The 22,453-nt window shown below is 48.9% G+C and overlaps 16 non-coding genes across 16 annotated transcripts; all 16 read left to right on the top strand.

The window, feature by feature from the left end:
- The first annotated feature begins 7,251 nt into the window (after positions 1–7,251).
- LOC128498533 (U4 spliceosomal RNA) lies at positions 7,252–7,397 on the top strand. The gene has a single exon (XR_008354752.1). It is a non-coding gene; the product is annotated as a U4 spliceosomal RNA (small nuclear RNA).
- An 850-nt stretch (positions 7,398–8,247) lies between these two features.
- Positions 8,248–8,389, top strand: LOC128498336 (U4 spliceosomal RNA). Its single transcript, XR_008354568.1, has one exon. It is a non-coding gene; the product is annotated as a U4 spliceosomal RNA (small nuclear RNA).
- Positions 8,390–9,236: 847 nt separating this feature from the next.
- On the top strand, positions 9,237–9,378 carry LOC128498335 (U4 spliceosomal RNA). The gene has a single exon (XR_008354566.1). It is a non-coding gene; the product is annotated as a U4 spliceosomal RNA (small nuclear RNA).
- Positions 9,379–10,231: 853 nt separating this feature from the next.
- Positions 10,232–10,373, top strand: LOC128498426 (U4 spliceosomal RNA). Its single transcript, XR_008354654.1, has one exon. It is a non-coding gene; the product is annotated as a U4 spliceosomal RNA (small nuclear RNA).
- An 847-nt stretch (positions 10,374–11,220) lies between these two features.
- LOC128498460 (U4 spliceosomal RNA) lies at positions 11,221–11,362 on the top strand. Its single transcript, XR_008354686.1, has one exon. It is a non-coding gene; the product is annotated as a U4 spliceosomal RNA (small nuclear RNA).
- Positions 11,363–12,209: 847 nt separating this feature from the next.
- LOC128498351 (U4 spliceosomal RNA) lies at positions 12,210–12,351 on the top strand. The gene has a single exon (XR_008354582.1). It is a non-coding gene; the product is annotated as a U4 spliceosomal RNA (small nuclear RNA).
- An 850-nt stretch (positions 12,352–13,201) lies between these two features.
- Positions 13,202–13,343, top strand: LOC128498348 (U4 spliceosomal RNA). Its single transcript, XR_008354579.1, has one exon. It is a non-coding gene; the product is annotated as a U4 spliceosomal RNA (small nuclear RNA).
- Positions 13,344–14,190: 847 nt separating this feature from the next.
- LOC128498334 (U4 spliceosomal RNA) lies at positions 14,191–14,332 on the top strand. The gene has a single exon (XR_008354565.1). It is a non-coding gene; the product is annotated as a U4 spliceosomal RNA (small nuclear RNA).
- An 847-nt stretch (positions 14,333–15,179) lies between these two features.
- On the top strand, positions 15,180–15,321 carry LOC128498333 (U4 spliceosomal RNA). The gene has a single exon (XR_008354564.1). It is a non-coding gene; the product is annotated as a U4 spliceosomal RNA (small nuclear RNA).
- An 848-nt stretch (positions 15,322–16,169) lies between these two features.
- Positions 16,170–16,311, top strand: LOC128498386 (U4 spliceosomal RNA). The gene has a single exon (XR_008354615.1). It is a non-coding gene; the product is annotated as a U4 spliceosomal RNA (small nuclear RNA).
- Positions 16,312–17,158: 847 nt separating this feature from the next.
- LOC128498332 (U4 spliceosomal RNA) lies at positions 17,159–17,300 on the top strand. The gene has a single exon (XR_008354563.1). It is a non-coding gene; the product is annotated as a U4 spliceosomal RNA (small nuclear RNA).
- Positions 17,301–18,147: 847 nt separating this feature from the next.
- On the top strand, positions 18,148–18,289 carry LOC128498347 (U4 spliceosomal RNA). The gene has a single exon (XR_008354578.1). It is a non-coding gene; the product is annotated as a U4 spliceosomal RNA (small nuclear RNA).
- Positions 18,290–19,136: 847 nt separating this feature from the next.
- LOC128498389 (U4 spliceosomal RNA) lies at positions 19,137–19,278 on the top strand. Its single transcript, XR_008354618.1, has one exon. It is a non-coding gene; the product is annotated as a U4 spliceosomal RNA (small nuclear RNA).
- An 848-nt stretch (positions 19,279–20,126) lies between these two features.
- LOC128498346 (U4 spliceosomal RNA) lies at positions 20,127–20,268 on the top strand. The gene has a single exon (XR_008354577.1). It is a non-coding gene; the product is annotated as a U4 spliceosomal RNA (small nuclear RNA).
- Positions 20,269–21,115: 847 nt separating this feature from the next.
- LOC128498238 (U4 spliceosomal RNA) lies at positions 21,116–21,257 on the top strand. Its single transcript, XR_008354481.1, has one exon. It is a non-coding gene; the product is annotated as a U4 spliceosomal RNA (small nuclear RNA).
- An 836-nt stretch (positions 21,258–22,093) lies between these two features.
- On the top strand, positions 22,094–22,235 carry LOC128498412 (U4 spliceosomal RNA). Its single transcript, XR_008354640.1, has one exon. It is a non-coding gene; the product is annotated as a U4 spliceosomal RNA (small nuclear RNA).
- Positions 22,236–22,453: the final 218 nt, after the last annotated feature.

Here is a 22,453-nt window from a genome sequence, read left to right as displayed (position 1 = left end):
ATTTACTTCCCTTTTGATTCACGGTTTTGAAATTCACGGCTTGGCCCCCACAATTCTATGGCACACGATTTTGTCACTTCGTTTTTGGACACTGTTTTCTTTTTAAGAGGCAGTGAAGTCTGGACTTTGCTGGAGGAGGATTGGAGCCTTCCGGCCCTTTCCTCTCTTCAAGAAGGCCAGCAAGGAGTCTCACTCTTTGGGGTGAGACTCAAGATCCGACCCTCCCATGGGGGGGGTTGGAATTTGTCCGAGTTCTCCGTGAGGGAACTCGGTATCGTAGTCTGGCTTCTGCTGCCTTGTGCACAGAATGCGGCACCAAAGGAGCACGCACCTCGGGCTTCCAAAAAAAACAAAAAAACCAAAATCATCGGACAGAATGCTTCTCGGCTTTTTGGGCCGAGGTTCGTGTCTTGCCTGAGGTTCGTGACGATTGGTTGTTGTTGGACCTCGGCCTTTCTACTTATGTAGACATGCTGCTATTGGGGTTCTAACTGATGCCTTTCTGAACGAAACGAGATTCGGTCACGGTTGCGTTCGCTCGCTACTCGGCCTCCGGGCCTGCAGACCCTAGGAAACCCGTTGTGGACTCCCCAACACCGAGTGGATGCATGCTGGAGAAATCCTAACACTCGTGAGGCTTGAGCGCAAGGTCTACCTTTGGGTGCTGGGAAAGACTCCCCCTCTTCCTGAGGCGGTCTTCTCCCCTACTTTTGGCCTTTTTTAGTGCCTTTTCCCTCTTTTTGGCCTTTTTTAGTGCCTTCCCCTGCCCCTCTTTTTGGCCTTTTTTAGTGCCTTCCCCTGCCCCTCTTTTTTGGCCTTTTTTAGTGCCTTCCCCCCTGTGCTTTTAATCTCTCCCTCTTCTCTTTTCCAGTTCTCTACGCTTTCCCAGCCAGACCCGACGAGGAGTGAACATGGCAACCCAGACCTCTGAAACCCAACGACCCAGCCAGGCCACCGGAAGCCGAGTCCAGCCTGCAGCGACCCCAGGGAGCCCACCTCCCCTGGAGACCTGGATGAGGCAGACGGTGGTCCTAAAGTTAAAGGAAGTGGAGGGCCGCACCCCTGACATGGATGTGGACACCTTCAGCAAGAAGGTAGTGCACGAGGGAGCAGGCTTCAGCCCAGCAGAGACCCTGAGCGTCCAGTCTTTTTGAAGGGAATGTTCTACGTAACGTTCATTTCAGCGGCGGTCTGCAAAAGGTTCTGGGAAGCCTTCAGGTCGGCGAAACCGGATCAGGTCCTCTCCCGTTTCTACGGAAACAGCCCCATCCACAGGGAGGAGAGACCCGTGACGGTCTCGATGCGGAACCCCCACACCCCAGGAAAAGACGTGGCAACTTTTCTGGGAAGATACTGCCACATCGTGAAAGAACCGACCAAGATCCTCAACCAGTACGGCTTCTGGACAGGAAGATGGTCCCTCGTGATCCGTCTGAAGGCGGACTCCACCTCGCCGGACGGGCTCCAACACCTCCCGCAGAGCTTCGCCCTGGGGAATTCTACAGGCATGCTTTTCTACCCTGGTCAGCCCACAACCTGCAGACGATGCAGCCAACTGGGTCACAAGGCGGAGGAATGCCAACAGAAATCCTGCAGGCACTGCAGGGTGGTGGGGCACGAGACCAAAGACTGTCCACGAAAGAAGACCTGTAACCTGTGCGGCGATCCTGACCACATCTACAAGGATTGCCCCAAAAGATCAAGGTCATACGCAGCGGTAGCAGCAGCCAAGGCCCCGGCCAAGGTCCCCTCGTCGGCCCCGACCAAGGCTCCAGCCAAGGCGCCGGCACCGCAGACACCCTCTCCGGCAACCCCGAAAGCGAAACCCAGGAAAGGTAAGAAAGCAGCTCCCCCCCCTGCCGAGACTGTCGTGGCCCTGCCCGCTGTCAAGGCTCCCCCTCCTCCCCCAGAGGCAGCGCCATCCCTCCCCTGCGCTGCCTCCGACCCTCCCTGCTTCACCCCCTTCTCCCTCCCCCCACTCCTCCCCCTCTCTGCAGCAGCTCTAACCCCGTCCCTAGCTGCTGCAGACCCCGACCCTTTCCCCCCTCTTGTTTCCGCTGCAGACAACCACCTGGAGATGCCGCCAAAAGGAGCCGGAGCCAGAAAACGCAAACATAGCGGCAAGAAGGAGGAGGAGGACGAGGACAGCGAGACTGAGACGAGCCCCACCAGCCCCCTGGATCTCTGTCCAGAAGAGGGCGCCACCACCAGCCCCCACCGTTCCCTCTCCCTCTCCTCCCGAGCCCGCTAATGACAACGACGACACGCTCGAAAAGATGGTCCAGGACCTGACCCCGTCGGAGGAGCCAGCCACAGAGGCCGAGGCTCTGATCCTCAACCAGCTGGACATCGACAACCAGGTCTCCCTCCTGGAACAGCTGTTAGACGAGGCCGTCTGGACCCCCGTGAACCCCATCGACCACGGCGGGGAAGATCCTCCCCCACCAGGGGGAGGAGGCGGTAACTAGTGCCTCTGTTTGAGCTAACCTTCTTTTTACTCCCAACTAATGGCGTCAATTTCTATTTTCTCCATTAATGTGAGGAGCATGAAGGACCAGTTCCGGAGGCGCGGTTTACTAACCTTCCTTTCTTCCCAGCAGTGTGATGTATATATGTTGCAGGAATGTGCTTTACCCTTCTCTCGTTCTTATCGCCATCTATGCAGGGAACGGTCTCACGGCCCGTCCTTTTGGTCCGGCGGGAACGGCTGCAAGTCGACGCTGTCCAGGAGATGGTCTGCGGCAGACTTCTGGTCGTGGACGGATCCTGGGCGGGGGAGCCTGTCAGGCTCATCACCGTGTACGCCTCCCCGGAGAAGAAGCAACGCCTGGAGCTACTCCAGAACCTGCGGACCCAGCTGACCACCACCAGGGCCATAGTGATGGGCGGGGACTTCAACTGCCCCATCGAGGAAGGAGGGCGCACTTCCACCCACGCAACAAACCTGGACGTGACTTCGAAACTGCTCAGAGAGATTGTCACAGAGGCATCCTTAAAGGACGCTATGGGCTCCATCGGGACCGGCTCCGTGAACTATTCTTGGAGCCGGCCGGATGGCTCTGTGCGTTCCCGGATAGACTTTGTGCTCACCTCTCAAGCGGTAGAGCATCAGCAGTGCTCCATGGTGCCCTGCTACTTCTCAGACCACAGGGCTGTTCGGCTCCAGTGTGCCCTGGGCAAAGGGTTTCCTCCCGGTCCAGGCTCCTGGAAACTGAACTGTGCCCTGTTAGAGAGGCAGGAAATCGTGGAGGAGCTGCGTAATGTACCGTATTTACTCGATTATAAGACGACCCTGATTATAAGACGACCCCCCCAAATCTGAATATTAACTTAGGAAAAAAAGAAAAAGCCTGAATATAAGATGACCCCAAAGGAAAAAAGTTTTACCAGTAAATGTTAATTCATGTAAACTCTTTTTTTTCATAAAAGCTATGATTGAGAAAAAGATTTTTTTTAGTTTTTATTTCTTGTATTTTCCAACCTGTCCCCCAGTTACGCACATCTGCCCCCAGGCTTGCCACTCCAATATGGCACTGTGGCCCATGATATGCCTTTTAACCCTCTATATGCCACTGTGCCCCATGGTATGCCTTTTGACCCCCTATGTGCCACTCTGCCTCCAGAAATGCCTTTTACCCCTATATCCCATTCTGGCATTTAGGGGGTTAAAATGCATATTATGGGGCAGAGTGGCATATAGGGAGGTATAAGGCATTTCAGGAGGCAGAGTGGCATTAAGGGAGTTAAAAGGCATTGTATAGAGCACTCTGCCTCCAGAAATGCCTTATATCCCTATATGCCACTCTGCCATTTAGGGGGTTAAAAGGAATATTATGGGGCAGAGTGGCATATAGGGAGGTATAAGGCATTTCAGAGTGCTCTATTAAATGCCCCCTTAACGCCACTCCAGAAATGCCCTATGCCCCCATTTAACACACACACACACACACACCCTATACCCCCATTTAACTAACTAACACACACACACACACACACACACTCTCTCTCTCTCTCTCTCTCCCCCCTCTCACCCCCCTTCCCCCGCTCTCCCCCCTCTCACCCCCCTTCCCCCGCTCTCCCCCCTCTCTTACCGGTGCTTCCAGCCGGGGCAGCGGGTTGACGTCGCCTTCTGCTGCAGCCGAAAGGAGGTGTGGCTAGCAGCGGGGGTTTGTATGCGTCCGTCGCGTATACTTTCCCCGGCTGTCAGAGATCATAGTTCCCCGACTCTGACTCTGATCTCTGACAGTCGGGGAAGGTCTATGCGACGGCCGGGGGGGGGTCGGGTGAGACAGGAGGATCCAGGTCCCCTGCAGCGGTGCGGGGGATCTGGATCTTAGTCTCCTAATCAGACCTCTATTTGAGGTCTGATTAGAAGACGACCCCGATTAGAAGACGAGGGGTATTTTTCAGAGCATTTGCTCTGAAAAAAACCTCGTCTTATAATCGAGCAAATACGGTATATTCTGATTGTGTCAGTACCAAGTATCTGTTCCCCACTGTAGCCCAGTGGTGGGAGTTTACTAAAGTAAAGCTGCGCTCTTTCTTTCAGGCTAAAGGAAGACTCCAGGCGTGTGAGAGGAAGAGGAAATTCAGACGCCTGCAACGCAAGCTGCAGTCCCTGTTGGACCTCCAACAGTGCGGATGGGACGTGGACAAGGAGCTGGAGGAGACCAAGGAGGGCCTGAAAAGGCACTTTGAGGAGGAATCCAAGCAAATCGTCTTAAGTTCCAAGGTGGAGAACCTGGAGAAGGGTGAGAAATGTAACTCTTTCTTTTTCAGGAAGCTCCACTCCGCCCACACGCCCCTGACGGAAATGAGAGACAGCGAAGGTGTGGTACGACAGGGGAAGGAGGAGGTCCAGAAAGTGGTCGTCGACTACTACCGAGATCTCTACTCCCCCAAAGACACAGACCCGGAGGCTGCTGAACGGTTCCTGTCAGGTATCACTAACACCATTGATCCCGCAGGTCATGCAGTCATGGACGCCCCCTTGACGCTGGAGGAGCTGCACTCTACCGCCAAATCCTTCAGGAAGGGCAGGACACTGGGCAGTGACGGTCTCCCGGCCGAGTTGTACACAACGCTGTGGGACCTCATCGGCCCGGACCTCCTCGACCTGTACGAGGAGATGGTGGTGGAGGGCAGGATGCCCCCCACGCTGAGAGAGGGAATGATCACGATCCTGTATAAGCGGAAGGGGGAGAGATGCGACCTGAAAAATTGGCGTCCCATCTCTCTCCTGAACGTGGACTACAAGATCCTCGCCAAGGTACTAGCCACCAGGTTGAAGAAAGTCATCGGGCAGATCGTCCACCCCGACCAGACCTGCGGCATCCCAGGGCGCCGGATCGCGGACAGCCTGGCCCTCATCAGGGACACGATCTACTACATCAAGGACCGCAACGTCCGTGCCGCTCTGGTCACCCTAGACCAAGAGAAGGCATTTGATCGGCTGTCTCATGGTTTTATGGGTCAGGTACTGCGGAGGTTTGGGCTGGGGGAGATGTTCTGTTCTTATGCTAACCTGATGTACCTTGATATCCGCAGCTCGGTGCTGGTGAACGGCTGGAAGACTGACCCCTTCCCGGTCCTCTCTGGGGTCAGACAAGGCTGCCCTCTTTCACCTCTTCTTTTTGTCTGTTGTATAGAGCTCTTCGCCGAGTGCATCAGACGAAATCCAGAGATCAGAGGGATCACCGCGCCGGGCAGAGACAAGAAAGAGATAAAGTGCTCGCTCTACATGGACGACGTGACCATCTTCTGCGCGGATCGCCGGTCGGTGAGAGCGCTCGTCCAGACGTGCGAGGACTTCAGCCGAGCTTCAGGCGCAAAGGTCAACTGCGGGAAGTCGGAGACCATGCTGTTCGGGCAGTGGGACCTGACTTCTGAGCCGATCCCGTTTCCCGTCAAAACCGACTTCCTAAAGATCCTGGGAGTCTGGTTCGGCAGAGACGGCGCGGCCCTGAAAAGCTGGGAGGAGAGACTCAACAAGGTAAAGCAGAAATTTGGGCTGTGGAGCCTCAGAGACCTTACCATCGAAGGGAAAGTGCTGGTGCTGCGCAACGAGATTCTTCCCGTGCTGCAGTACGTGGCTCAGGCGTGGCCCTTGCTGGTCACCATTCACCGAGCCATCAACCGAGCAGTTTTCCACTTCATCTGGGGCTCCAAAATGGACAGAGTAAAGCGCGCGGTGATGTACAAGGAACCCGGCAAGGGAGGCAAAGGAGTGCCTGACATCCCTACCATGCTGAGGACCTTCTTTGTGTGCAACTGCGTGCGTAGGACTCTCAGAGACGTAGTGAAAGGCTCTGCTGGAAACTCCATGTCTCGCTTCTTCCTGCTGCCCCTGTGGAGGCAGCTCAAGTGGGAAAAGTGGGACAGCTCCGTCCCTTACAATTGGACCATGCCCTGGTTCTACTCGGACGTGGGCAAATTTGTAAGGGAGCACCAACTGGAGGGAGTTAAACCAGACTTGTGGTTACCCCGTGTGATCCACAAGCTCATCAGAGCCAAGGACACTATCGAGAACATCCCAGGGCTCCCCGACGCCACAGCCAAGACCGTCTGGGCTAACGTGTCGTCGAGCAGGCTAACCAACAGGCACAAAGACATTGCATGGATGGCCATTCAGGGAGGCCTCCCCCTAAGGACATTTATGCATGCCAGGGGGCTGTGCAGATATAGACACTGCCCACAGTGCATTGTGGAGGAGGAGACTTCCCTCCACTTGTTCTGGCAGTGCCCGTTTGCACAGGCCTTGTTCAGAGCCCTGGAGCTGGATCTCAAGGACTCTATCGAGAGAAAGTACCTGTCCTACCATTCCGTACTTTACGGACTTTTCCCAGGGACACACACGGAGAGCGCTCATGTGCTGCATAAAGGACGCTTTATGGTTTGCCAGGAACCGCCTGGTGCTGAGGAGGGAGCAGGTCACAGTCCGTGACTGCCGCAGGCTTATCCACAGCCTGCTGAGAGACTACTCTCTCAAGGACAGTCTAGAGGCTGAAGACTAGCCCCATTCTCCTCGGCCCCCTCTCCCCCCCATTTCCCCAGGTTATGTTCCACTAAGTGCTAACCATATGTGCCACGTCTGGGAATGTAATTGTACACTGCTTCTACTGAGCTTTCCGTAAACTGAAGTCGTACTGTAACGTGTATTGCCCTGCGCTGCGTCGCAGTACTGCTTATCGTCTATCTGTACCCATATTACGGACCTTTGTATTCCTGCTAAAACAGGGTGATGTCTGTTTTATCATAACCAGTTTTGTATAATAAACTTAAATACAAAAAAAAAACCGAGGCGTGATTATTGCTAATTGAAAACTATTCCCAATACCCTGCCATGATGACTTGAAATAATAGTCAGCAATGGCAATTTTTGATAGTCTCTTGTGAGACTGGCATGCCTGGTTAAAAACAGATGAATCACCTTAAGTCTTTGAAAGCTTGGCTGCTGTGGGCCATTAAAGAGTGGCAAAGAACTCTGCACATCTACGACACGTTACTTTCTTCACCTGGCTTGTGTTTTTGCGACGGGTTCGGAAAGTTCTACACAGGGGTTTTTTTCATGCCAGAGCTCCTACAAGCAATATCCTCGTAAGAGCAAAAGAGAAGGAAGTAGTGCTCATTCTTTGGAGAATCGTCTTGCTGCCAACCCTGGAAGAAAGGCCTTAATGACTTTTCACTGAAACTTTCCCTTTTTTGGTTTAAAGAAAGTACAGGAAGAAGCTCCCATGTATGCAGCACGTCATCCACCAGAATCTATCTTCCCCTTGTAAGAAGCCATTGGATGACGTGCCCTCCTGTGGACCTTAGCGTTGCAGCCCGTCGTGTTGACCTACCTCATATCCATTTGCCATATCTCCATGTTATATCCCGAGCCGAGGGTGCGAGTCGTCGTCGTCGTCACAAAGGACCAGCTAGGCCAATTTCATCAGAGAGGTGTGGATTTTTTATGATCCTTGACAGTTGGGAGTGCCTTTCAGCCCCATGAGGTGAAAGTGTGCATTTTGTCCCAGAAAGTAGAGGTGAGACCTCGTTTGCATTTTGCCTTAAAGATCTGGGGCTTTTCTCTGGGAAAATGTTTCCTTCTGGGCCTTTTCTAGAGACACCTTTGTCAAATGCCAGTTTAATTAGCATAACAGTTCCCACAATGCTCTGCTCTGGCTCAATGTCCACCTATGCCTAGCCAAAACCTTCATGAGCGCTCATTGGGCATGCATTATCTACCAAAGCAACCAGAAGGTTAGCTTTGCGCAGTGGCAGTATCATAGCCCATGAGGTGTTAACCGAGGCGTGATTATTGCTAATTGAAAACTATTCCCAATACCCCGCCATGATGACTTGAAAAATAGTCAGCAATGGCAATTTTTGATAGTCTCTTGTGAGACTGGCATGCCTGGTTAAAAACAGATGAATCACCTTAAGTCTTTGAAAGCTTGGCTGCTCTGGGCCATTAAAGAGTGGCAAAGAACTCTGCACAACTACGACGCGTTACTTTCTTCACCTGGCTTGTGTTTTTGCGACGGGTTCGGAAAGTTCTACACAGGGGGTTTTTTCATGCCAGAGCTCCTACAAGCAATATCCTCGTAAGAGCAAAAGAGAAGGAAGTAGTGCTCATTCTTTGGAGAATCATCTTGCTGCCAACCCTGGAAGAAAGGCCTTAATGACTTTTCACTGAAGCTTTCCCTTTTTTGGTTTAAAGAAAGTACCGGAAGAAGCTCCCATGTATGCAGCACGTCATCCACCAGAATCTATCTTCCCCTTGTAAGAAGCCATTGGATGACGTGCCCTCCTGTGGACCTTAGCGTTGCAGCCCGTCGTGTTCACCTACCTCATATCCATCTGCCATATCTCCATGTTATATCCCGAGCCGAGGGTGCGAGTCGTCGTCGTCACAAAGGACCAGCTAGGCCAATTTCATCAGAGAGGTGTGGATTTTTTATGATCCTTGACAGTTGGGAGTGCCTTTCAGCCCCATGAGGTGAAAGTGTGCATTTTGTCCCAGAAAGTAGAGGTGAGACCTCGTTTGCATTTTGCCTTAAAGATCTGGGGCTTTTCTCTGGGAAAATGTTTCCTTCTGGGCCTTTTCTAGAGACACCTTTGTCAAATGCCAGTTTAATTAGCATAACAGTTCCCACAATGCTCTGCTCTGGCTCAATGTCCACCTATGCCTAGCCAAAACCTTCATGAGCGCTCATTGGGCATGCATTATCTACCAAAGCAGCCAGAAGGTTAGCTTTGCGCAGTGGCAGTATCATAGCCCATGAGGTGTTAACCGAGGCGTGATTATTGCTAATTGAAAACTATTCCCAATACCCCGCCATGATGACTTGAAAAATAGTCAGCAATGGCAATTTTTGATAGTCTCTTGTGAGACTGGCATGCCTGGTTAAAAACAGATGAGTCACCTTAAGTCTTTGAAAGCTTGGCTGCTGTGGGCCATTAAAGAGTGGCAAAGAACTCTGCACATCTACGACGCGTTACTTTCTTCACCTGGCTTGTATTTTTGCGACGGGTTCGGAAAGTTCTACACAGGGGTTTTTTTCATGCCAGAGCTCCTACAAGCAATATCCTCGTAAGAGCAAAAGAGAAGGAAGTAGTGCTCATTCTTTGGAGAATCGTCTTGCTGCCAACCCTGGAAGAAAGGCCTTAATGACTTTTCACTGAAGCTTTCCCTTTTTTGGTTTAAAGAAAGTACAGGAAGAAGCTCCCATGTATGCAGCACGTCATCCACCAGAATCTATCTTCCCCTTGTAAGAAGCCATTGGATGACGTGCCCTCCTGTGGACCTTAGCGTTGCAGCCCGTCGTGTTGACCTACCTCATATCCATCTGCCATATCTCCATGTTATATCCCGAGCCGAGGGTGCGAGTCGTCGTCGTCGTCGTCACAAAGGACCAGCTAGGCCAATTTCATCAGAGAGGTGTGGATTTTTTATGATCCTTGACAGTTGGGAGTGCCTTTCAGCCCCATGAGGTGAAAGTGTGCATTTTGTCCCAGAAAGTAGAGGTGAGACCTCGTTTGCATTTTGCCTTAAAGATCTGGGGCTTTTCTCTGGGAAAATGTTTCCTTCTGGGCCTTTTCTAGAGACACCTTTGTCAAATGCCAGTTTAATTAGCATAACAGTTCCCACAATGCTCTGCTCTGGCTCAATGTCCACCTATGCCTAGCCAAAACCTTCATGAGCGCTCATTGGGCATGCATTATCTACCAAAGCAGCCAGAAGGTTAGCTTTGCACAGTGGCAGTATCATAGCCCATGAGGTGTTAACCGAGGCGTGATTATTGCTAATTGAAAACTATTCCCAATACCCCGCCATGATGACTTGAAAAATAGTCAGCAATGGCAATTTTTGATAGTCTCTTGTGAGACTGGCATGCCTGGTTAAAAACAGATGAATCACCTTAAGTCTTTGAAAGCTTGGCTGCTGTGGGCCATTAAAGAGTGGCAAAGAACTCTGCACAACTACGACGCGTTACTTTCTTCACCTGGCTTGTGTTTTTGCGACGGGTTCGGAAAGTTCTACACAGGGGGTTTTTTCATGCCAGAGCTCCTACAAGCAATATCCTCGTAAGAGCAAAAGAGAAGGAAGTAGTGGTCGTTCTTTGGAGAATCGTCTTGCTGCCAACCCTGGAAGAAAGGCCTTAATGACTTTTCACTGAAGCTTTCCCTTTTTTGGTTTAAAGAAAGTACCGGAAGAAGCTCCCATGTATGCAGCACGTCATCCACCAGAATCTATCTTCCCCTTGTAAGAAGCCATTGGATGACGTGCCCTCCTGTGGACCTTAGCGTTGCAGCCCGTCGTGTTCACCTACCTCATATCCATCTGCCATATCTCCATGTTATATCCCGAGCCGAGGGTGCGAGTCGTCGTCGTCACAAAGGACCAGTTAGGCCAATTTCATCAGAGAGGTGTGGATTTTTTATGATCCTTGACAGTTGGGAGTGCCTTTCAGCCCCATGAGGTGAAAGTGTGCATTTTGTCCCAGAAAGTAGAGGTGAGACCTCGTTTGCATTTTGCCTTAAAGATCTGGGGCTTTTCTCTGGGAAAATGTTTCCTTCTGGGCCTTTTCTAGAGACACCTTTGTCAAATGCCAGTTTAATTAGCATAACAGTTCCCACAATGCTCTGCTCTGGCTCAATGTCCACCTATGCCTAGCCAAAACCTTCATGAGCGCTCATTGGGCATGCATTATCTACCAAAGCAGCCAGAAGGTTAGCTTTGCGCAGTGGCAGTATCATAGCCCATGAGGTGTTAACCGAGGCGTGATTATTGCTAATTGAAAACTATTCCCAATACCCTGTCATGATGACTTGAAAAATAGTCAGCAATGGCAATTTTTGATAGTCTCTTGTGAGACTGGCATGCCTGGTTAAAAACAGATGAATCACCTTAAGTCTTTGAAAGCTTGGCTGCTGTGGGCCATTAAAGAGTGGCAAAGAACTCTGCACATCTACGACGCGTTACTTTCTTCACCTGGCTTGTGTTTTTGCGACGGGTTCGGAAAGTTCTACACAGGGGTTTTTTTCATGCCAGAGCTCCTACAAGCAATATCCTCGTAAGAGCAAAAGAGAAGGAAGTAGTGCTCGTTCTTTGGAGAATCGTCTTGCTGCCAACCCTGGAAGAAAGGCCTTAATGACTTTTCACTGAAGCTTTCCCTTTTTTGGTTTAAAGAAAGTACAGGAAGAAGCTCCCATGTATGCAGCACGTCATCCACCAGAATCTATCTTCCCCTTGTAAGAAGCCATTGGATGACGTGCCCTCCTGTGGACCTTAGCGTTGCAGCCCGTCGTGTTGACCTACCTCATATCCATCTGCCATATCTCCATGTTATATCCCGAGCCGAGGGTGCGAGTCGTCGTCGTCACAAAGGACCAGCTAGGCCAATTTCATCAGAGAGGTGTGGATTTTTTATGATCCTTGACAGTTGGGAGTGCCTTTCAGCCCCATGAGGTGAAAGTGTGCATTTTGTCCCAGAAAGTAGAGGTGAGACCTCGTTTGCATTTTGCCTTAAAGATCTGGGGCTTTTCTCTGGGAAAATGTTTCCTTCTGGGCCTTTTCTAGAGACACCTTTGTCAAATGCCAGTTTAATTAGCATAACAGTTCCCACAATGCTCTGCTCTGGCTCAATGTCCACCTATGCCTAGCCAAAACCTTCATGAGCGCTCATTGGGCATGCATTATCTACCAAAGCAGCCAGAAGGTTAGCTTTGCGCAGTGGCAGTATCATAGCCCATGAGGTGTTAACCGAGGCGTGATTATTGCTAATTGAAAACTATTCCCGATACCCCGCCATGATGACTTGAAAAATAGTCAGCAATGGCAATTTTTGATAGTCTCTTGTGAGACTGGCATGCCTGGTTAAAAACAGATGAATCACCTTAAGTCTTTGAAAGCTTGGCTGCTGTGGGCCATTAAAGAGTGGCAAAGAACTCTGCACATCTACGACGCGTTACTTTCTTCACCTGGCTTGTGTTTTTGCAACGGGTTCGGAAAGTTCTACACAGGGGTTTTTTTCATGCCAGAGCTCCTACAAGCAATATCCTCGTAAGAGCAAAAGAGAAGGAAGTAGTGCTCATTCTTTGGAGAATCGTCTTGCTGCCAACCCTGGAAGAAAGGCCTTAATGACTTTTCACTGAAGCTTTCCTTTTTTTGGTTTAAAGAAAGTACCGGAAGAAGCTCCCATGTATGCAGCACGTCATCCACCAGAATCTATCTTCCCCTTGTAAGAAGCCATTGGATGACGTGCCCTCCTGTGGACCTTAGCGTTGCAGCCCGTCGTGTTGACCTACCTCATATCCATCTGCCATATCTCCATGTTATATCCCGAGCCGAGGGTGCGAGTCGTCGTCGTCGTCACAAAGGACCAGCTAGGCCAATTTCATCAGAGAGGTGTGGATTTTTTATGATCCTTGACAGTTGGGAGTGCCTTTCAGCCCCATGAGGTGAAAGTGTGCATTTTGTCCCAGAAAGTAGAGGTGAGACCTCGTTTGCATTTTGCCTTAAAGATCTGGGGCTTTTCTCTGGGAAAATGTTTCCTTCTGGGCCTTTTCTAGAGACACCTTTGTCAAATGCCAGTTTAATTAGCATAACAGTTCCCACAATGCTCTGCTCTGGCTCAATGTCCACCTATGCCTAGCCAAAACCTTCATGAGCGCTCATTGGGCATGCATTATCTACCAAAGCAGCCAGAAGGTTAGCTTTGCGCAGTGGCAGTATCATAGCCCATGAGGTGTTAACCGAGGCGTGATTATTGCTAATTGAAAACTATTCCCAATACCCCGCCGTGATGACTTGAAAAATAGTCAGCAATGGCAATTTTTGATAGTCTCTTGTGAGACTGGCATGCCTGGTTAAAAACAGATGAATCACCTTAAGTCTTTGAAAGCTTGGCTGCTGTGGGCCATTAAAGAGTGGCAAAGAACTCTGCACATCTACGACGCGTTACTTTCTTCACCTGGCTTGTGTTTTTGCGACGGGTTCGGAAAGTTTTACACAGGGGTTTTTTTCATGCCAGAGCTCCTACAAGCAATATCCTCGTAAGAGCAAAAGAGAAGGAAGTAGTGCTCATTCTTTGGAGAATCGTCTTGCTGCCAACCCTGGAAGAAAGGCCTTAATGACTTTTCACTGAAGCTTTCCCTTTTTTGGTTTAAAGAAAGTACCGGAAGAAGCTCCCATGTATGCAGCACGTCATCCACCAGAATCTATCTTCCCCTTGCAAGAAGCCATTGGATGACGTGCCCTCCTGTGGACCTTAGCGTTGCAGCCCGTCGTGTTGACCTACCTCATATCCATCTGCCATATCTCCATGTTATATCCCGAGCCGAGGGTGCGAGTCGTCGTCGTCACAAAGGACCAGCTAGGCCAATTTCATCAGAGAGGTGTGGATTTTTTATGATCCTTGACAGTTGGGAGTGCCTTTCAGCCCCATGAGGTGAAAGTGTGCATTTTGTCCCAGAAAGTAGAGGTGAGACCTCGTTTGCATTTTGCCTTAAAGATCTGGGGCTTTTCTCTGGGAAAATGTTTCCTTCTGGGCCTTTTCTAGAGACACCTTTGTCAAATGCCAGTTTAATTAGCATAACAGTTCCCACAATGCTCTGCTCTGGCTCAATGTCCACCTATGCCTAGCCAAAACCTTCATGAGCGCTCATTGGGCATGCATTATCTACCAAAGCAGCCAGAAGGTTAGCTTTGCGCAGTGGCAGTATCATAGCCCATGAGGTGTTAACCGAGGCGTGATTATTGCTAATTGAAAACTATTCCCAATACCCCGCCATGATGACTTGAAAAATAGTCAGCAATGGCAATTTTTGATAGTCTCTTGTGAGACTGGCATGCCTGGTTAAAAACAGATGAATCACCTTAAGTCTTTGAAAGCTTGGCTGCTGTGGGCCATTAAAGAGTGGCAAAGAACTCTGCACATCTACGACGCGTTACTTTCTTCACCTGGCTTGTGTTTTTGCAACGGGTTCGGAAAGTTCTACACAGGGTTTTTTTTCATGCCAGAGCTCCTACAAGCAATATCCTCGTAAGAGCAAAAGAGAAGGAAGTAGTGCTCATTCTTTGGAGAATCGTCTTGCTGCCAACCCTGGAAGAAAGGCCTTAATGACTTTTCACTGAAGCTTTCCTTTTTTTGGTTTAAAGAAAGTACCGGAAGAAGCTCCCATGTATGCAGCACGTCATCCACCAGAATCTATCTTCCCCTTGTAAGAAGCCATTGGATGACGTGCCCTCCTGTGGACCTTAGCGTTGGAGCCCGTCGTGTTGACCTACCTCATACCCATCTGCCATATCTCCATGTTATATCCCGAGCCGAGGGTGCGAGTCGTCGTCGTCACAAAGGACCAGCTAGGCCAATTTCATCAGAGAGGTGTGGATTTTTTATGATCCTTGACAGTTGGGAGTGCCTTTCAGCCCCATGAGGTGAAAGTGTGCATTTTGTCCCAGAAAGTAGAGGTGAGACCTCGTTTGCATTTTGCCTTAAAGATCTGGGGCTTTTCTCTGGGAAAATGTTTCCTTCTGGGCCTTTTCTAGAGACACCTTTGTCAAATGCCAGTTTAATTAGCATAACAGTTCCCACAATGCTCTGCTCTGGCTCAATGTCCACCTATGCCTAGCCAAAACCTTCATGAGCGCTCATTGGGCATGCATTATCTACCAAAGCAGCCAGACGGTTAGCTTTGCGCAGTGGCAGTATCATAGCCCATGAGGTGTTAACCGAGGCGTGATTATTGCTAATTGAAAACTATTCCCAATACCCCGCCATGATGACTTGAAAAATAGTCAGCAATGGCAATTTTTGATAGTCTCTTGTGAGACTGGCATGCCTGGTTAAAAACAGATGAGTCACCTTAAGTCTTTGAAAGCTTGGCTGCTGTGGGCCATTAAAGAGTGGCAAAGAACTCTGCACATCTACGACGCGTTACTTTCTTCACCTGGCTTGTGTTTTTGCAACGGGTTCGGAAAGTTCTACACAGGGGGTTTTTTTCATGCCAGAGCTCCTACAAGCAATATCCTCGTAAGAGCAAAAGAGAAGGAAGTAGTGCTCATTCTTTGGAGAATCGTCTTGCTGCCAACCCTGGAAGAAAGGCCTTAATGACTTTTCACTGAAGCTTTCCTTTTTTTGGTTTAAAGAAAGTACCGGAAGAAGCTCCCATGTATGCAGCACGTCATCCACCAGAATCTATCTTCCCCTTGTAAGAAGCCATTGGATGACGTGCCCTCCTGTGGACCTTAGCGTTGCAGCCCGTCGTGTTGACCTACCTCATATCCATCTGCCATATCTCCATGTTATATCCCGAGCCGAGGGTGCGAGTCGTCGTCGTCACAAAGGACCAGCTAGGCCAATTTCATCAGAGAGGTGTGGATTTTTTATGATCCTTGACAGTTGGGAGTGCCTTTCAGCCCCATGAGGTGAAAGTGTGCATTTTGTCCCAGAAAGTAGAGGTGAGACCTCGTTTGCATTTTGCCTTAAAGATCTGGGGCTTTTCTCTGGGAAAATGTTTCCTTCTGGGCCTTTTCTAGAGACACCTTTGTCAAATGCCAGTTTAATTAGCATAACAGTTCCCACAATGCTCTGCTCTGGCTCAATGTCCACCTATGCCTAGCCAAAACCTTCATGAGCGCTCATTGGGCATGCATTATCTACCAAAGCAGCCAGAAGGTTAGCTTTGCGCAGTGGCAGTATCATAGTCTATGAGGTGTTAACCGAGGCGTGATTATTGCTAATTGAAAACTATTCCCAATACCCCGCCGTGATGACTTGAAAAATAGTCAGCAATGGCAATTTTTGATAGTCTCTTGTGAGACTGGCATGCCTGGTTAAAAACAGATGAATCACCTTAAGTCTTTGAAAGCTTGGCTGCTGTGGGCCATTAAAGAGTGGCAAAGAACTCTGCACATCTACGACGCGTTACTTTCTTCACCTGGCTTGTGTTTTTGCGACGGGTTCGGAAAGTTTTACACAGGGGTTTTTTTCATGCCAGAGCTCCTACAAGCAATATCCTCGTAAGAGCAAAAGAGAAGGAAGTAGTGCTCATTCTTTGGAGAATCGTCTTGCTGCCAACCCTGGAAGAAAGGCCTTAATGACTTTTCACTGAAGCTTTCCCTTTTTTGGTTTAAAGAAAGTACCGGAAGAAGCTCCCATGTATGCAGCACGTCATCCACCAGAATCTATCTTCCCCTTGCAAGAAGCCATTGGATGACGTGCCCTCCTGTGGACCTTAGCGTTGCAGCCCGTCGTGTTGACCTACCTCATATCCATCTGCCATATCTCCATGTTATATCCCGAGCCGAGGGTGCGAGTCGTCGTCGTCACAAAGGACCAGCTAGGCCAATTTCATCAGAGAGGTGTGGATTTTTTATGATCCTTGACAGTTGGGAGTGCCTTTCAGCCCCATGAGGTGAAAGTGTGCATTTTGTCCCAGAAAGTAGAGGTGAGACCTCGTTTGCATTTTGCCTTAAAGATCTGGGGCTTTTCTCTGGGAAAATGTTTCCTTCTGGGCCTTTTCTAGAGACACCTTTGTCAAATGCCAGTTTAATTAGCATAACAGTTCCCACAATGCTCTGCTCTGGCTCAATGTCCACCTATGCCTAGCCAAAACCTTCATGAGCGCTCATTGGGCATGCATTATCTACCAAAGCAGCCAGAAGGTTAGCTTTGCGCAGTGGCAGTATCATAGCCCATGAGGTGTTAACCGAGGCGTGATTATTGCTAATTGAAAACTATTCCCAATACCCCGCCATGATGACTTGAAAAATAGTCAGCAATGGCAATTTTTGATAGTCTCTTGTGAGACTGGCATGCCTGGTTAAAAACAGATGAATCACCTTAAGTCTTTGAAAGCTTGGCTGCTGTGGGCCATTAAAGAGTGGCAAAGAACTCTGCACATCTACGACGCGTTACTTTCTTCACCTGGCTTGTGTTTTTGCAACGGGTTCGGAAAGTTCTACACAGGGTTTTTTTTCATGCCAGAGCTCCTACAAGCAATATCCTCGTAAGAGCAAAAGAGAAGGAAGTAGTGCTCATTCTTTGGAGAATCGTCTTGCTGCCAACCCTGGAAGAAAGGCCTTAATGACTTTTCACTGAAGCTTTCCTTTTTTTGGTTTAAAGAAAGTACCGGAAGAAGCTCCCATGTATGCAGCACGTCATCCACCAGAATCTATCTTCCCCTTGTAAGAAGCCATTGGATGACGTGCCCTCCTGTGGACCTTAGCGTTGCAGCCCGTCGTGTTGACCTACCTCATATCCATCTGCCATATCTCCATGTTATATCCCGAGCCGAGGGTGCGAGTCGTCGTCGTCACAAAGGACCAGCTAGGCCAATTTCATCAGAGAGGTGTGGATTTTTTATGATCCTTGACAGTTGGGAGTGCCTTTCAGCCCCATGAGGTGAAAGTGTGCATTTTGTCCCAGAAAGTAGAGGTGAGACCTCGTTTGCATTTTGCCTTAAAGATCTGGGGCTTTTCTCTGGGAAAATGTTTCCTTCTGGGCCTTTTCTAGAGACACCTTTGTCAAATGCCAGTTTAATTAGCATAACAGTTCCCACAATGCTCTGCTCTGGCTCAATGTCCACCTATGCCTAGCCAAAACCTTCATGAGCGCTCATTGGGCATGCATTATCTACCAAAGCAGCCAGACGGTTAGCTTTGCGCAGTGGCAGTATCATAGCCCATGAGGTGTTAACCGAGGCGTGATTATTGCTAATTGAAAACTATTCCCAATACCCCGCCGTGATGACTTGAAAAATAGTCAGCAATGGCAATTTTTGATAGTCTCTTGTGAGACTGGCATGCCTGGTTAAAAACAGATGAATCGCCTTAAGTCTTTGAAAGCTTGGCTGCTGTGGGCCATTAAAGAGTGGCAAAGAACTCTGCACATCTACAACGCGTTACTTTCTTCACCTGGCTTGTGTTTTTGCGACGGGTTCGGAAAGTTCTACACAGGGGTTTTTTTCATGCCAGAGCTCCTACAAGCAATATCCTCGTAAGAGCAAAAGAGAAGGAAGTAGTGCTCATTCTTTGGAGAATCGTCTTGCTGCCAACCCTGGAAGAAAGGTCTTAATGACTTTTCACTGAAGCTTTCCATTTTTTGGTTTAAAGAAAGTACCGGAAGAAGCTCCCATGTATGCAGCACGTCATCCACCAGAATCTATCTTCCCCTTGTAAGAAGCCATTGGATGACGTGCCCTCCTGTGGACCTTAGCGTTGCAGCCCGTCGTGTTCACCTACCTCATATCCATCTGCCATATCTCCATGTTATATCCCGAGCCGAGGGTGCGAGTCGTCGTCGTCACAAAGGACCAGCTAGGCCAATTTCATCAGAGAGGTGTGGATTTTTTATGATCCTTGACAGTTGGGAGTGCCTTTCAGCCCCATGAGGTGAAAGTGTGCATTTTGTCCCAGAAAGTAGAGGTGAGACCTCGTTTGCATTTTGCCTTAAAGATCTGGGGCTTTTCTCTGGGAAAATGTTTCCTTCTGGGCCTTTTCTAGAGACACCTTTGTCAAATGCCAGTTTAATTAGCATAACAGTTCCCACAATGCTCTGCTCTGGCTCAATGTCCACCTATGCCTAGCCAAAACCTTCATGAGCGCTCATTGGGCATGCATTATCTACCAAAGCAGCCAGAAGGTTAGCTTTGCGCAGTGGCAGTATCATAGCCCATGAGGTGTTAACCGAGGCGTGATTATTGCTAATTGAAAACTATTCCCAATACCCTGCCATGATGACTTGAAAAATAGTCAGCAATGGCAATTTTTGATAGTCTCTTGTGAGACTGGCATGCCTGGTTAAAAACAGATGAATCACCTTAAGTCTTTGAAAGCTTGGCTGCTGTGGGCCATTAAAGAGTGGCAAAGAACTCTGCACATCTACGACGCGTTACTTTCTTCACCTGGCTTGTGTTTTTGCAACGGGTTCGGAAAGTTCTACACAGGGGGTTTTTTTCATGCCAGAGCTCCTACAAGCAATATCCTCGTAAGAGCAAAAGAGAAGGAAGTAGTGCTCATTCTTTGGAGAATCGTCTTGCTGCCAACCCTGGAAGAAAGGCCTTAATGACTTTTCACTGAAGCTTTCCTTTTTTTGGTTTAAAGAAAGTACCGGAAGAAGCTCCCATGTATGCAGCACGTCATCCACCAGAATCTATCTTCCCCTTGTAAGAAGCCATTGGATGACGTGCCCTCCTGTGGACCTTAGCGTTGCAGCCCGTCGTGTTGACCTACCTCATATCCATCTGCCATATCTCCATGTTATATCCCGAGCCGAGGGTGCGAGTCGTCGTCGTCACAAAGGACCAGCTAGGCCAATTTCATCAGAGAGGTGTGGATTTTTTATGATCCTTGACAGTTGGGAGTGCCTTTCAGCCCCATGAGGTGAAAGTGTGCATTTTGTCCCAGAAAGTAGAGGTGAGACCTCGTTTGCATTTTGCCTTAAAGATCTGGGGCTTTTCTCTGGGAAAATGTTTCCTTCTGGGCCTTTTCTAGAGACACCTTTGTCAAATGCCAGTTTAATTAGCATAACAGTTCCCACAATGCTCTGCTCTGGCTCAATGTCCACCTATGCCTAGCCAAAACCTTCATGAGCGCTCATTGGGCATGCATTATCTACCAAAGCAGCCAGAAGGTTAGCTTTGCGCAGTGGCAGTATCATAGCCCATGAGGTGTTAACCGAGGCGTGATTATTGCTAATTGAAAACTATTCCCAATACCCCGCCGTGATGACTTGAAAAATAGTCAGCAATGGCAATTTTTGATAGTCTCTTGTGAGACTGGCATGCCTGGTTAAAAACAGATGAATCACCTTAAGTCTTTGAAAGCTTGGCTGCTGTGTGCCATTAAAGAGTGGCAAAGAACTCTGCACATCTACGACGCGTTACTTTCTTCACCTGGCTTGTGTTTTTGCAACGGGTTCGGAAAGTTCTACACAGGGGTTTTTTTCATGCCAGAGCTCCTACAAGCAATATCCTCGTAAGAGCAAAAGAGAAGGAAGTAGTGCTCATTCTTTGGAGAATCGTCTTGCTGCCAACCCTGGAAGAAAGGCCTTAATGACTTTTCACTGAAGCTTTCCCTTTTTTGGTTTAAAGAAAGTACCGGAAGAAGCTCCCATGTATGCAGCACGTCATCCACCAGAATCTATCTTCCCCTTGCAAGAAGCCATTGGATGACGTGCCCTCCTGTGGACCTTAGCGTTGCAGCCCGTCGTGTTGACCTACCTCATATCCATCTGCCATATCTCCATGTTATATCCCGAGCCGAGGGTGCGAGTCGTCGTCGTCACAAAGGACCAGCTAGGCCAATTTCATCAGAGAGGTGTGGATTTTTTATGATCCTTGACAGTTGGGAGTGCCTTTCAGCCCCATGAGGTGAAAGTGTGCATTTTGTCCCAGAAAGTAGAGGTGAGACCTCGTTTGCATTTTGCCTTAAAGATCTGGGGCTTTTCTCTGGGAAAATGTTTCCTTCTGGGCCTTTTCTAGAGACACCTTTGTCAAATGCCAGTTTAATTAGCATAACAGTTCCCACAATGCTCTGCTCTGGCTCAATGTCCACCTATGCCTAGCCAAAACCTTCATGAGCGCTCATTGGGCATGCATTATCTACCAAAGCAGCCAGAAGGTTAGCTTTGCGCAGTGGCAGTATCATAGCCTATGAGGTGTTAACCGAGGCGTGATTATTGCTAATTGAAAACTATTCCCAATACCCCGCCGTGATGACTTGAAAAATAGTCAGCAATGGCAATTTTTGATAGTCTCTTGTGAGACTGGCATGCCTGGTTAAAAACAGATGAATCACCTTAAGTCTTTGAAAGCTTGGCTGCTGTGGGCCATTGAAGAGTGGCAAAGAACTCTGCACAACTACGACGCGTTACTTTCTTCACCTGGCTTGTGTTTTTGCGACGGGTTTGGAAAGTTCTACACAGGGGTTTTTTTCATGCCAGAGCTCCTCGTAAGAGCAAAAGAGAAGGAAGTAGTGCTCATTCTTTGGAGAATCGTCTTGCTGCCAACCCTGGAAGAAAGGCCTTAATGACTTTTCACTGAAGCTTTCCCTTTTTTGGTTTAAAGAAAGTACCGGAAGAAGCTCCCATGTATGCAGCACGTCATCCACCAGAATCTATCTTCCCCTTGTAAGAAGCCATTGGATGACGTGCCCTCCTGTGGACCTTAGCGTTGCAGCCCGTCGTGTTGACCTACCTCATATCCATCTGCCATATCTCCATGTTATATCCCGAGCCGAGGGTGCGAGTCGTCGTCGTCGTCACAAAGGACCAGCTAGGCCAATTTCATCAGAGAGGTGTGGATTTTTTATGATCCTTGACAGTTGGGAGTGCCTTTCAGCCCCATGAGGTGAAAGTGTGCATTTTGTCCCAGAAAGTAGAGGTGAGACCTCGTTTGCATTTTGCCTTAAAGATCTGGGGCTTTTCTCTGGGAAAATGTTTCCTTCTGGGCCTTTTCTAGAGACACCTTTGTCAAATGCCAGTTTAATTAGCATAACAGTTCCCACAATGCTCTGCTCTGGCTCAATGTCCACCTATGCCTAGCCAAAACCTTCATGAGTGCTCATTGGGCATGCATTATCTACCAAAGCAGCCAGAAGGTTAGCTTTGCGCAGTGGCAGTATCATAGCTCATGAGGTGTTAACCGAGGCGTGATTATTGCTAATTGAAAACTATTCCCAATACCCCGCCATGATGACTTGAAAAATAGTCAGCAATGGCAATTTTTGATAGTCTCTTGTGAGACTGGCATGCCTGGTTAAAAACAGATGAATCACCTTAAGTCTTTGAAAGCTTGGCTGCTGTGGGCCATTAAAGAGTGGCAAAGAACTCTGCACATCTACGACGCGTTACTTTCTTCACCTGGCTTGTGTTTTTGCGACGGGTTCGGAAAGTTCTACACAGGGGTTTTTTTCATGCCAGAGCTCCTACAAGCAATATCCTCGTAAGAGCAAAAGAGAAGG

Source organism: Spea bombifrons, chromosome 5 (genome assembly GCF_027358695.1).
Source record: "Spea bombifrons isolate aSpeBom1 chromosome 5, aSpeBom1.2.pri, whole genome shotgun sequence".
NCBI classification, from domain to species: Eukaryota; Metazoa; Chordata; class Amphibia; order Anura; family Pelobatidae; genus Spea; species Spea bombifrons.
This window is presented reverse-complemented; position numbering and strand designations above follow the sequence as displayed.